We start from the raw sequence: 12,870 nt of genomic DNA, 5'->3' as shown, positions 1-12,870 counted from the left end.
TTGGCTGAGATTTGATATTCAAAACCATCAACTTTATTTTGCTTGTTCTTTCAATTTAGAGTTTGAACATTCTGGGAAAGCAGTATAAAAAAAATGATTTATCAGGGGATTTTGACAATGGTTGATTTCCTTTGAGAAGGATAATCTGGACTTGAATGTATAAGAGTTGCAATTTCAAGTCTGTACGGGACCAAGCTGGGTGAGTGAAAGCTGGTGGCTACAAGGGAAATGATGTATACATGAAAGGAGGCCTGTCTCACCATTAGATTTTAGGAAAATTGGTCTTCTCTTCCAGGCTTTCTCCCAGCCCCAGGGCCAGAGCTGCTGGATCAGCAGGGAATGGGAGGGTAAAAGGTGTTCAGAAAACACTCCTCAAAAAGATAGAGTAGACATTTATTCGGTGCTGTCTGGCTGGAGCATCATTGTGGCTGTGAACTTTTTTGGATATTCGCATCTGTTTACCTTTGGCATTTCTCTTCTTCATTAGCAGGATTCATCATGCTCTGTTCTTGCAGAGAAAATCTTGGTAAGCAGTCACATCTTATTGTGAAGTTGTTCCCAGTATTTCTATGCCTCTTCCTGCCAAGTGGAAGACAAGCTGGGGTCCCCCAGAAGTAGATAATGGTAGCACGGAGTGGAGGAAAGAACATGAGCTTCGGGTCAGACAGCCCCGTGTTCAAACCCTGCCTTGACTACCTGCTGGGTGAGTGGAGAAGTTTCCAGTTCCTCTTCAGTAGAAGAGTGATAATAGTGCCTATATCGAGGGGGTTGGTAAGGATTGGAGGAAACAAGATGTGGAAAGCACTGGTTTAACAAAGAACCAGCTCTCAGTAAATGTCTATCCCTTCCTTTTTTTTTTTTTTTCTTTCACTTGAAAGAATGGTTGCTCATAATACTTAGTTTCAGTGTGTTGCCTTCATTCAGCCAGGCCTTGTTCTTTAGCTGCCCAATTATAGAAACCTAGAACAGCTGTCCTGGAAGGCACCTCAGTATTCCCCAATACCATCTCCTACTTTACAAATTAGAACACTGAAGTCCAGAGAGGTACCGCAGCTTGCATAGAATAGCACCCAGTAGGCATCAGTGAGGGATTGCTCTGTGCTAGGCATTACACATTTAATTCTTAACAATAGTTTTGTGAGATACTCGAGCACGGAGCCTGATGTAGGGCTTGAACTCAAGACGCTGAGATCAAGACCTGAGCTGAGATCAAGAGTCATACACTTAACTGACTGGGCCACTCTTTTTATCTACATTTTATAGATGACAAATGGAGAAAGTTTTGGGCAATTAACCTACACTCTACCAGGCAAGGCCACACAAACCTTCAGCGAGGAAACCAGAGCTGGGACTGAAATAGATTCTCTAGGCTCCACCTTCTTCTACCCAAGGATGGTTTTCCAACACCTGAATGGGACAGTCTACCTGAAGGTCTTTATGTGTTCTTTGAGATCAAGAAAGGTCCTTAGTTAAATCTACAAGAGGATCATCCACAGACAAACATCTAATAAAATTTTTAATGTTTGTTTTTAAATGAATAAACTTTATTTTTTAGAGCAGTTTCAGGTTTATAGAAAAATGAATGGAAAGTAGAGAGAATTTCCATATACCCTTTCAAATGCCCCACCATACAATTCATGAGTGGGTACGTTCCTTACAATTGATGAGCCCAAACTGATACATTATCATTAACTAAAGCCCATAGTTTACATTAGGGTTCATTCTTTGAGATGTACATTTTGACAAATGTATATTGACATGTATCCACCATCATAGTGTCACACAGAATGGATTTACTGCCCTAAAAATCCTCTGTGCTCCTCCTATTCATCCCTCTCTCCCCCAACCTTTATCTTTTTACTGTCTCTATAATTTTGCCTTTTCTAGAATGTAATGTAGTCAGAATGACACAGTATGTAGGCTTTTCTGGTTGTCTTCTTTCACACAGCAGTAGGCATTTAAAGTTCCTCCATGTAGGTTTGTGACTTGATAGCTCATTTCCCTTTATGGCTAAATGGCATTCCATTGTCTGGATGTATTACAGTTTGTTTATCCCTTCCCCTACGGAAAGACATCTTGGACCTTAGTTGCTTCCGAATTTTTGTTGCAGACTTTTGTATGGTAGAAATCATTTTTGGTTGGCAGCTAGAATGACTGGCCCGGCTTTAAGAATAATCTCAGCTTCTCCACTTCCATTTGTTTATTTCAATCTGGTTTGCTTCTGGGAAGAGCTGTCCTGGACAGCCAGGCTGGCGATGGCAACGTGTTGTGTTTCAGACATTTGTTTCATTAGGCTTCCCATTTTATTTTTGTTTTACAATCTGTTCAATAATCTTAGTCAACTTTAAATGAAACTAAAAATGTATTCCTATGGTCTTTGGGGAATGATTTTCTTGGGCGATCAAATCAAAACACCCCTTTCTTTAGTTGCTAATATAGTAAACGAAGGAAGGAATTGAGAGAAGGCAGAAATAAAATGAGGCAGACATTTTTTTCTAGTGTCATCGATGAAACAGCCTTGGGGACCCACGTATTCTAGTAAGCCATGTATAAAAATGCACTCGTGTGTGTCTACAATCATAGGCTAGGGTGGGTTACAATACTTGGAAATGACCACACGAAGGGCCCCAATCAGAGATAGGGTGGTGGGTGGGTCTGAGGGTTCTGGAAGATGGGGAGGGTCCCAGGTGAAGGAGCAACACTCACAGCAGCTGGCTGTTAGTCCCTGGGGCAGATAGGTGGAGCATACACCTTGGCACACCTACCTGTGGAGGCTGCCGCTGTGCATCAGGGCCAAGTTCAGGAGCCTAGGTGAGGCCGTCAGGATAATTTGTGTGCAAGTATATTTTATGCCAGGCTGAAGGCAAGACTGAGGTCCCCAAACAAGAAGGATGATTAACCAAATTCATGCACCAAGGTCCTGCTTACTTTTTATGCTGAAGTATACTTATGCATAACTCAAGGCCAACTGGATGCTTAATTATAACTCATAAATATTATTTTTTAATTTTTTAATGTTTATTTATTGTGAGAGAGAGAGACAGAGCATGAGCAGGGAAGGGGCAGAGAGAGAGGGAGACGCAGAATCCGAAGCAGGCTCGAGGCTCAGAGCTCTCAGCACAGAACTCTATGCAGGGCTCAAACTCACGGACCACGAGATCGTGACCTGAGCCGAAGTCAGATGCTTAACCGACTGAGCCACCCAGGCACCTCTAACTCATAAATATTATTTAAAATAATGACGGAATTAGTGTTTACTTCTGGAAAAGATGGCAGTGAAATTCCCACCTGTGCCCTCAGTGGAAATTCAAATATATTCTCCATATTGATAAAGACAGCCTCAAGCATGTTGTAGGATAAGAATTATTTGTTGGATGCATTATCCACTGACAGGTATAAATATTGCTGTAATAATTACTGCCGAAGACCTCCATGCAAACAAATACATAACTAGAATTGATACTGAAGAATGTCCAGGACTTAAAAGAGTTTGATATTATTCCTTCTCTGGGCATTGATTTCTTCTTGGTAATGAATCTGATTTTCAAATTTCCCCCTTTTATGGTGTATATATGTTCAACTCTAAAGAACCACATGGTGAGAGTATATTATAAATCAAGAAAAATCCCCATGAAGCTTTACTACATGCAGTAGTATGGACGAAACCCTGTATGTCTCCATTTTATCCTTTCTTCTGCCCATAGGAGGAGGGAGTGGGGCAGGTTTGGAGAGCATGGGGGTCAGGCCTGGGGCATGAGGTTATCTGGGGTGCAGGCTGACCTGAGTGGGACATGGAAGTCATATTGTAAAGGAGAACCAGGGTCAAAGTTGTGTTAATATATCCAAAGGCTGATGGTTGATGTAAAAGACTAGGTGGCTAGCACACCCCAAATCTTCGGCAAAGGCTAGCAGCCAACTGGGAGTGGGCAGACTCTGATGGGGAAATTGAGAGGTGGCCTAAGGAAGTCATGGAGGTCCAGTGCAGGCCACCCAGGTTTTTGTGTATGGCTGCTGGGTTGGCCTGCTCAGGTAAGGGGCTGTGAAGGAATAGTGAATTCCTTGCAAAATTGGGAATGTTAAAATTGTACGAAGATTAAGTGTGAGTCTACATGTAACAGATCACCTAGGCAAGAGTGGCTTCAACAACAGGTTCATAGCTCCGGGGCCAGCTTCTGGGTGATTCTCTTGGCTTTCCCCATTGACTCTCAAGGTCGCCACCACAGCTGTCCCCGTTGTGTCTTTCTACAGCAGCAGCCTGAGGCCGAAGGGCATTTCTGCTTATCAGGGAGAAAAGTCTTTCCTCAACTTTTCCCTCTGAGCCTGTGAGCCAGGATGGGGTCACAAACCCAGGTCCTGACTACAAGGGAGGGGACTAAAGCCAGTGTCTGGCATTTTGGACATTTTAATGCCCTGGGGTCTTTAAGGTTTTGTTCAGGTAATAACAAACTTCCACCTCCTTGCTATTTCATATCTCAGCTTACCTTTTGAATTGTTCTTCATCCTGGTTGAAAGAACAATTGTGGGCGCACCAGAACTATCCTTGAAAACCCTAAATATGGGATGAACAAGAAGCTGGTATTTCCTATCCTGCTGTTGCCCATATCTTGTTGCTAATTGTGACAGAACTGTAGATGGCAGGTCATGATCGAGAACTCTGTGCTAAGGAAGAAGGAAGGTTTGGGGGGAAATGTTGGTATCAGTAATGGAATGTGTCAGTTATAAATTATATTGCTCATCAAAGAATCTGTCACATGCCAGGGGCGCCTGGGTGGCTCAGTCGGTTGAGCGTCCAACTTCGGCTCAGGTCATGATCTCCCCGGCTTGTGAGTTTGAGCCCCGCGTCGGGCTCTGTGCTGACAGCTCAGAGCCTGGAGCCTCTTCAGATTCTGTGCCTTTCTCGCTCTCTGCCCCCCCCCCCCCACACACACACACACTCTGTCTCTCTCTGTCTCTCAAAAATAAACATTAAAAAAAAAAATCTGTCACATGCCAGCTACCATATGACAAATCTACAGGCTATGAAATGAGTTTTAGTATCAGGTCCAGTGTCAACTTTTCCCATGGCTTTCTGTGAATTCAGCTGACTTTACTTGGCATTGCTATGCGTGCATGTGTCTGATGATAATCCTGTAGCAGCATCAACATTTACATACAATGTGCTGGATTTTTTTTTTTTTAATGTTTATTTTTGAGCTGGAGACAGAGCATGGGTGGGGGAAGGGCAGAGAGGGAGACACAGAATCCAAAGCAGGCTCCAGGCTCCCTGCTGTCAGCACAGAATCTGACGCAGGGCTCGAACTTGGGAATAGGGGGATCATGACCTGAGCCGAAGTTGGACGCTTAATTGACTGAGCCACCCAGGTGCCCCTGTGCTGGATTGTTCTATATCCATCTTTGTTACTTGAAGAACTATGTGTTCCAGGATCCCCTGATCCCTGTATCATTCAGATTTAGAGGTGGCCAAAAAAGAGACGCTGGCATGGGATTTGACAGGCAGAGGGGAGTCGTGGCCGTTTTTCTCTGAGGTTCTTCGCAGGCTGATAGAGTGGTAGCAGGATGGGCGGTGCCCAGGGGATTCTGTCCTGTTCTTGCTGCACTCCTCCACTGCCCAGCTCTTCCTCTGGTTGTCGGCCCAGCTGACTGACAGTCCACCACCAGCCACATGGCTGTGGATCCCCAGTGGCCAACACCCCCCGCCCACCTCCCTTTCCCCACCTTCCTGTCATCTGCCTTAGTGACTAAACAGCATCCGGCTTTCCTGTTTCCCAGCCACTTCTGACCAGTCCAGGCAGTTAGTGCTTCAGGAGGCCTGGGCAGTGAGTTTTCTCTTATTCTCTCACTTGCCTTCCAGATTTTTCTTTCCAAGTCCCCCCACCATTATGTCTGTTCTAACGCTACGCTAAATCTTATCCTACAGCACTCACGGCTGCTCTCCTCTCCCGAACACAACCTGACTGAGATGTGCCGCTACCTGAATGAACGTAAAGTGAGTCTTCAGTTATGTTCTCTAAGCCAAGTTTAAAAGCCCTGTTTCTACCAATGATAAGAGGGGGTGGGATACTATTTAAAGTCACCAAAGTAAGGAAGTTTTGTTTCTTAATAGTTTTTTTTTTAAGTTTATTTAAAGTTTATATTGAGAGAGGGTGAAAGAGAGAGAGAGTGGGAGAGGAGCAGAGAGAGAGGGAGAGAGAGAACCCCAAGCAGGTTTCATGCTCAGCGCAGAGCCCATTGCAGAGCTCAATCTCATGAACCGTGAGATCATGACCTGAGCCAAAATCAGGAGTTGGACGCTTAACTGCCTGAGTCACCCAGGCGCCCCCATCTCTTATAGTTTAAAGCAATCATTTCTGGGCTAACTTAAACTGTTTGGGATTTCCCTCTCTCCTCTTCTTTCTACGTGCAGTTTTCCTGGGTTTGAGGGGAAACGTCCCATACTCCTGGTGGGACAGCACTCTTTCAGCATGACAACCTCTGCTGAGGTGTGGCTGGGCTGCCCCTGGATGCCCTGCACTGCTCTCTCTTGAGATGTGGCTACTTGCACACGCTCCTTTGGGCCAATGTGCTGGAACCTGCCACTGAATTCTGAGGGCCCTGATATTTGCCTCCATTGATTAGGTGGCCACACTCTCTGGCCTCATCTCCTGGCCCCAGGTCTCCGCTGGCTCACCTGTCCTCCCAGTATCTGCACATTCCTCTAGCAGGGCACTCCTGGTTTCCTGAATTCCATCCCAAGGCTGTGGGGAAAGCAGGGTGCTACCTCAGAACCATTCTGGAGGCTCCTACAGGGTTAGGGGGAATCCACAAGCAGGGAGGAAAAGGTTTCTAGAAGTCTCCAGAAGTTTGAAGGGTAGACGTAGTGGGAATGGAGACGTGCCCTGTGAAGGCAGGGAATGGAAACTGAGGTTTCTGAGGTGGAGCAGTTCCAGAAACTGCCAGGCTCAAGGGTATTCAGCAGGAGTGGGAGTCTAACAGGGCAGAGATGGAGTCCGGGGGAAGTTACCTTCCTTAGTGGAATCTTGCCTTGTTGAGTGCGCCTGGGAGAGCGTTCAAGGAGAGCAGCCAGGAAGCCCGAGGGTTTGGGGAAAAGCAGAAAGAAGCCCAAGAGAATAAAATAATCATGGATTTGCTGGCCAACCTCCTGAATTTAATCTTGCATATCTAGGGTCGAAGGTCTATCCTTTCTTCGAGGTTTGCTTTCCTCAGGTGTTAAATGGGGATAGTGCTAGCCCTTCTGCAGGATGGTTGTGCAATATTCAGCATATAGAAGGTACTTGGTGCAGGGTAATCCATCATCAGGCATATCTACCACTCATCATTAACTGTCAAGTGCTAAGAAGCAAAAGAGTTAAAAACACATCACTCTATTTCCTTAAGATGCACTGTACTTATACTTTCCCTTGGATTTCTAGAATCCGTATATATATATATATATATATATATATATATATATATAGAGAGAGAGAGAGAGAGAGAGAGAGAGAGAGAGAGAGAGAGAGAGAGTAGGGATGATACTTTTGACCTTTTGTTCCATTACTAAAGCATCTTATAATTTATGGTACCTTGAATCCAGGAAATGTATTTTTGCTTCCACTCCATGTAGATACAAAGGTACAAGATACAAGTTTGTTGTTCTTTTTTAAATCTCATTTTGCCACTGGTTGGAGCATCCATTCTGCTATGGCTCCCCCTATCTGCTGCCACTTAGTGATAAAAACAGCCAAATCTTTGAGATGGAAAAATTAAGGTAGTTTCGAATGGACAATTATCAAAATGCCAAGTTTCAAAAACAGGCAAGTCCTGAACTTCACACATCACACTCTAGCTGCCATTATTTCTTTAAATAACTGCTTTGCCCCGTAAGCAAGCAAGAAATGTGTCATAATGATCTTTGTGTGCCCAGGATTTGTCTAGGGTCGGCCCAGTAAATGTCATTCTAGTGAGTTATTTAAAAATTGAGCCTGGAGAACAGAAAGGTCCACATGAATTCATGATGCATGTCAAGTTAATAAAAGGCTAAGAAAGATCTGTAGCATGAGGTATTCCAGGGAGACTCAAGGAAGGACCTTCGAACACAGAAGCCGTGAATGGGAGTAGATAACAAAGAAGGATAGTGGCCCCCCTCCCTTCATTGGTCAGTAGGTGCCCCTGAATGGGAGGATAGCCTAGCTGCCCTTCCAAGCCTGACTCAGTTCTCTGAGACTGTGAATGCTGTTTTCCTCACATACTGCAAATCATTGCTGTTTTCAGCACTGGTGAAAGCTAGCCTTGACAATATTTTTGTAGCCTTCAGAGCATTTCATAGCTCTTCATTATCATGGGCTGGTGATTCTCTCACTCGCCTTCCAGATTTTTCTTTCCAAGTCCCTCTGCCATTGTGTCAGGTCTAACCCTACGCTAAATCTTATCCCACAGCACTCAAGGCAGCTCTCCTCTCCTGAACACAACCTGACTGAACAAGCCTGCAGGGGGTTCAGAGACTGAGCGAGTTGGGGACCCCCCTAACAGTCTGGAATCTGGCCTCTTTCAAAGACCTATATGAGTTTTACAGGCCAAACAAAGAAAACTTGTTTTGCGCTGAAGGAAAAAAAAAAAAAACCAAACCAACAACAACTTTGCCTGACCTTTAAAACCCCTGTAAGCCTGAGGGCGGTTGGCTGTACCTTGTAAAAACTCTGATCTTTTGACTAAAAAAGAATGCTAATCAGCCCAGCTTTGCCAACCTCCATTTGTTTCCCGTTGCTAAGTGATAGCTAAAGAAGATTAGCGATCATAGATCATAGGTGAATGGAAATTTCTGGCCTGTGCTTTTGTTTGCAGTGATGAAAAATAGTTTAGGGTATTTGAGGGAAAAGGAAAAAAAACAACAACAAACTTCTTCTATGTCTTTGACCCTTGAATTGTTTTTTAAAAGTCCCTCCCTGTCCCAACAAACTCAAAGAGGCAATAAATGTTTTTCTGCCATACTGAAGCACCCCTCACTCCTAGATTTTCTCCTGCCTGTTATCATTTCTTTAGCTAAGGCTGCATGCATGTGTGATGATAAAGCCTGAACTAGCTCAACTACATATTGCATACCTGCTCTAACCCATAGCTTACGCCTCCATTACACGGGAGAAAATAATATGATGTATCTCTAAGATTGCGGAGGATAAAACCAGATAATAGTATGAGAAATGCTTAGTTAGCCTAGTGCCTGCCAATAGAAAGTACCCAGTCAATAATGCATCCCATTATGATTATAACCACGGTTATCGTATGTCAGTGTCTCTGTGTGGCTCCAGAGTGTCATTATTCCAAAGTGAAATGCACATTTATTTCTGTCTCTTAAAGGCTGCCTGCACTGACAATTTTTGACCCGATTGAGAACCACTGGAGAGTGAAGGTCAGTGCAGCTGAACGCTTTACCTTGCGGTGTGTGCACATGCGCAGAACACCTGTGAGCGCTCCCTTGGTGGCTGGTCTGAAAAGCGGGCCCTTAAGCCTTCTGTAGCTGACACACGCGGTTAGAAAGGGCTGATGGAGTGGCGGCAACATCTGTTCCACGTTCCGTTGTTGCCTTGCAATTACTGAAAGTAACTTAGGAGCATCTCTGTCTTGTAACTTTAAAATGCCTCCTTCATCCACACAGAGCGCTGCATAGAATTGATATTTATTTTGATATTTATTTATTTATTTAAAATTTAAAAATTTTTATTTTTATTTATGTTTTTTTTGTTTGTTTTGTTTTTTTACGCAGAACTGATTTTTAATGAACTCTGCTGGTAACCTGCTGTTTACGATTTTAACGTGATAAACAGCACTGTGATGAACATCCTTATACACACATCTTGTCATAATTGTAAGATTATCTCTTGAGGTAAAATTTTAGAAGCTGAGGGGCGTCTGGGTGGCTCCGTCAGTTAAGCCCCTGACTTTTGATTTTGGCTCAGGTCATGATCTCACGGTTTGTGAGTTCGAGCCCCACGTGGGGCTCTGCACTGCTTGGGATTCTCTCTCTCTATCTCTCCCCCACTCTCTCTCTCTCTCAAAATAAATAAGTAAGCTTAAAAAAAGTTTTGGAAGCTGAGCTGCAGAATCTGATTATCTTTTGATGAGTTGTTAGAATTATCATAGGATGCATCTGGTAGCAAATGTTCTTCATCCCCCATTCCTAGGACCATATGAGAATTGGGGAAAAGATCCAGAGAATTTGCCTCTAGGTTCTTTCTACTTATTTTAACTTTCTGGTTTTTACTTATGGCCAAATATTATTGAAGAAAGAGAGAGAGAACATTTCTTTCAATCATTATCTTTATTTCTATTTCATCCTTGCCTTTGACTGTTAGATAAATGGGTCCCTAGACCATTTTTCTAATTTTTAAGTCTAAATCCTACACTAATAACAACATAGTCAATTATACTACCCTTCCTGAGAATGTTCCAGATTATGTGGGGATTTTATTTCTCTTCATCTGCAAGGGAAACTTCTGGATGGACGAGCTTATCCTTCCTTTGGAAAAGCAAGATAGATGAGGACATCTATCTCTTTAACCACTGATTTAGCAGCTCTCAAAGAAATCTGAAGAATGCTTTGTTTGTGTGTCTTTTCCTTCTGCCTTCACCTCTAACTAAATGCCCCTTTCCAGTGTCTCCATTTCAATTTTCAGAAAGGAATAAACTAGGCCAGGTATTCACCATCATTATGTTGTGGGTGGATCTTTGAATCGGTCTATTTCTTGGGCTTCTAGGCAGCCTATCGAAGGCTATTCTTGGGTCAAGCATCCCTTTCCCCAATCAACTGTCGTGTGTGTGTGTGTGTGTGTGTGTGTGTGTGTGTGTGTGTAGTATATTTGAGTTGCTATAACAGAATACCATAGACTGGGTGGGTGAGTGTGTGTTGTCCTAGTATATTTGGACTGCTATAACAGAATACCATAGACTGAGTGGCTTAAAAACAACAGAAATTTATTTCTCACAAGTCTGGAGGCTGGAAAGTCCAAGACCAAGGTGCTGGCAGATTCAGTGTCTGGATCTGCTTCCTGCTTGATAGGCTCTGTGTCTTCACATGGTGAAAGCGGTGAAGAGCTCTCTGGGGTCTCTTTTGTAAGGGCACCAATCCCATTTATGAGGGCTTCACCCTCATGACCTAATCACCTCCCAAAGGCCCCACCTCCTAACACTATCACACTGAAGGTTGGACACATTCAGTCTATAGCAGGTGTGCATTGCATGGAGTGGAAAGACCCCATTACTGTTCTGGAATTTTGAGTGTGGTATATAGCATTCAATGGACCAGTAGGGGTGCTCTTACTCAGGGATTTCTCTTAGATTATTAAACTGGGGGAGATAAAGCATGACAAGAACTGCCAGGCATTTGGTGAAAAGGAGATCCTGAAAATATCCAAGCATTTACCCTCTGATGCAGGAGTTGCAATCCTAGCTTTTACCCAAGGGGAATGGAACCATGTGGCCACAAAGACTTGAATATTCATTTAGCTTTACTCTTGATAACACAGAATTGTAAAACAGCCTAGGTATCCATCAAAATGAAAATGGATAAGCAACTGTGACATAATTATTCTATAGAACACTAATGCCAATGAAAAGAAATGTATCACTGATACAACCCGGTGAATCTCTAAAACATTACACTGAGTGAAAGAAGCCTATCCCAAAGGGCACACACTATAGGACTCCATTTACATGAAGTTCTAGAAGAGGCAAAACAAACAAAACAAAATAATAAAAATATGATAAAAATTTGTTGCTTCTCAGGGGTGGGAGTGGGGACTGAGCAAAAAGAGGCATTAGTATTTCTGCTGTGATAGCAATTTCTGTATCTTGAAAGGGGCTTGGGTTACACAGCTGTATGCACTTGTCAAAACATAGCAAATGTACACTTACAATTGGTGCATTTCATTGTATGTAATGTTTTCTCAGAGGAAAAAAATGTAAACAAATCTTGAACTCTAGTTAAAGATATGCATGCGGCAGGGGTGCCTGGGTGGCTCAATTGGTTAAGCATCCGACTCTTGGTTTCGGCCCAGGTCATGATCTAGTGTTTGTGAGTTCGAACCCCGTGTCGGGCTCTGTGCTGGCAGTGCAGAGCCTCCTTGGGATTCTCTCTCTCCCTTTCTCTCAGCCCCTCCTCAGCTCACGCTGTCTCTGTCTCTCTTAAAATAAACAAATAAACTTAAAAAAAGATATGCACATGACATATTTAGAGCAACGTATAATTATGGCTATTATTTAATTTGAAATTCATGACAAATAAGATGGATTGATGGATGGATAGAGAAATGAATGGGTAGATATGTGATAAAGCAAGAAAAGAAAAAAGTTTAATGGTGGAATCTAGGTGATGGAATGTGGGTATTCATGAAAAATCTTTCAAATTTGCTGTGAGTGTGAAAAGTTTCCTAATAGAATTTTGGGGAGAAAGCCTAGAAATGCAAAATATGCCATTCCATTAATTTCAATAGTACTCAGTTTAATTTAAGGGCAATTCAACAATAAACAATAATAATTGAGTATCTACCATAATATATATTATATACACTTATATACTATATTATACATTATAATGATAATATATACTGAGGATATAAGAATAAATACAGACTAAGTTCTTGGCTCAAAAAGTTTACAATTTTGGGGGTGCCTGGGTGGCTCAGTTGGTTGAATTTCCAACTCTTGCTTTTGCCTCAGGTCATGATCCCAGGGTCATGGGATTGAGCCCCATGTCGGGCTCCATGCTGAGTGTGGACCCTGCTTAAGATTCCTTCTTTCTTTTTCTTTCTTTCTTTCTTTCTTTCTTTCTTTCTTTCTCTCTCTCTCTCTCTCTCTCTCTCTCTCTCTCTTTCTTTCTCCTCCTTGGACCCCCTCCCTCTA

The sequence above is a fragment of the Panthera onca genome, chromosome D3, assembly GCF_046562875.1.
Source record: "Panthera onca isolate mPanOnc1 chromosome D3, mPanOnc1 haplotype 2, whole genome shotgun sequence".
Classification (NCBI taxonomy): Eukaryota; Metazoa; Chordata; class Mammalia; order Carnivora; family Felidae; genus Panthera; species Panthera onca.
Note: the sequence above shows the minus strand (reverse complement) of the source record.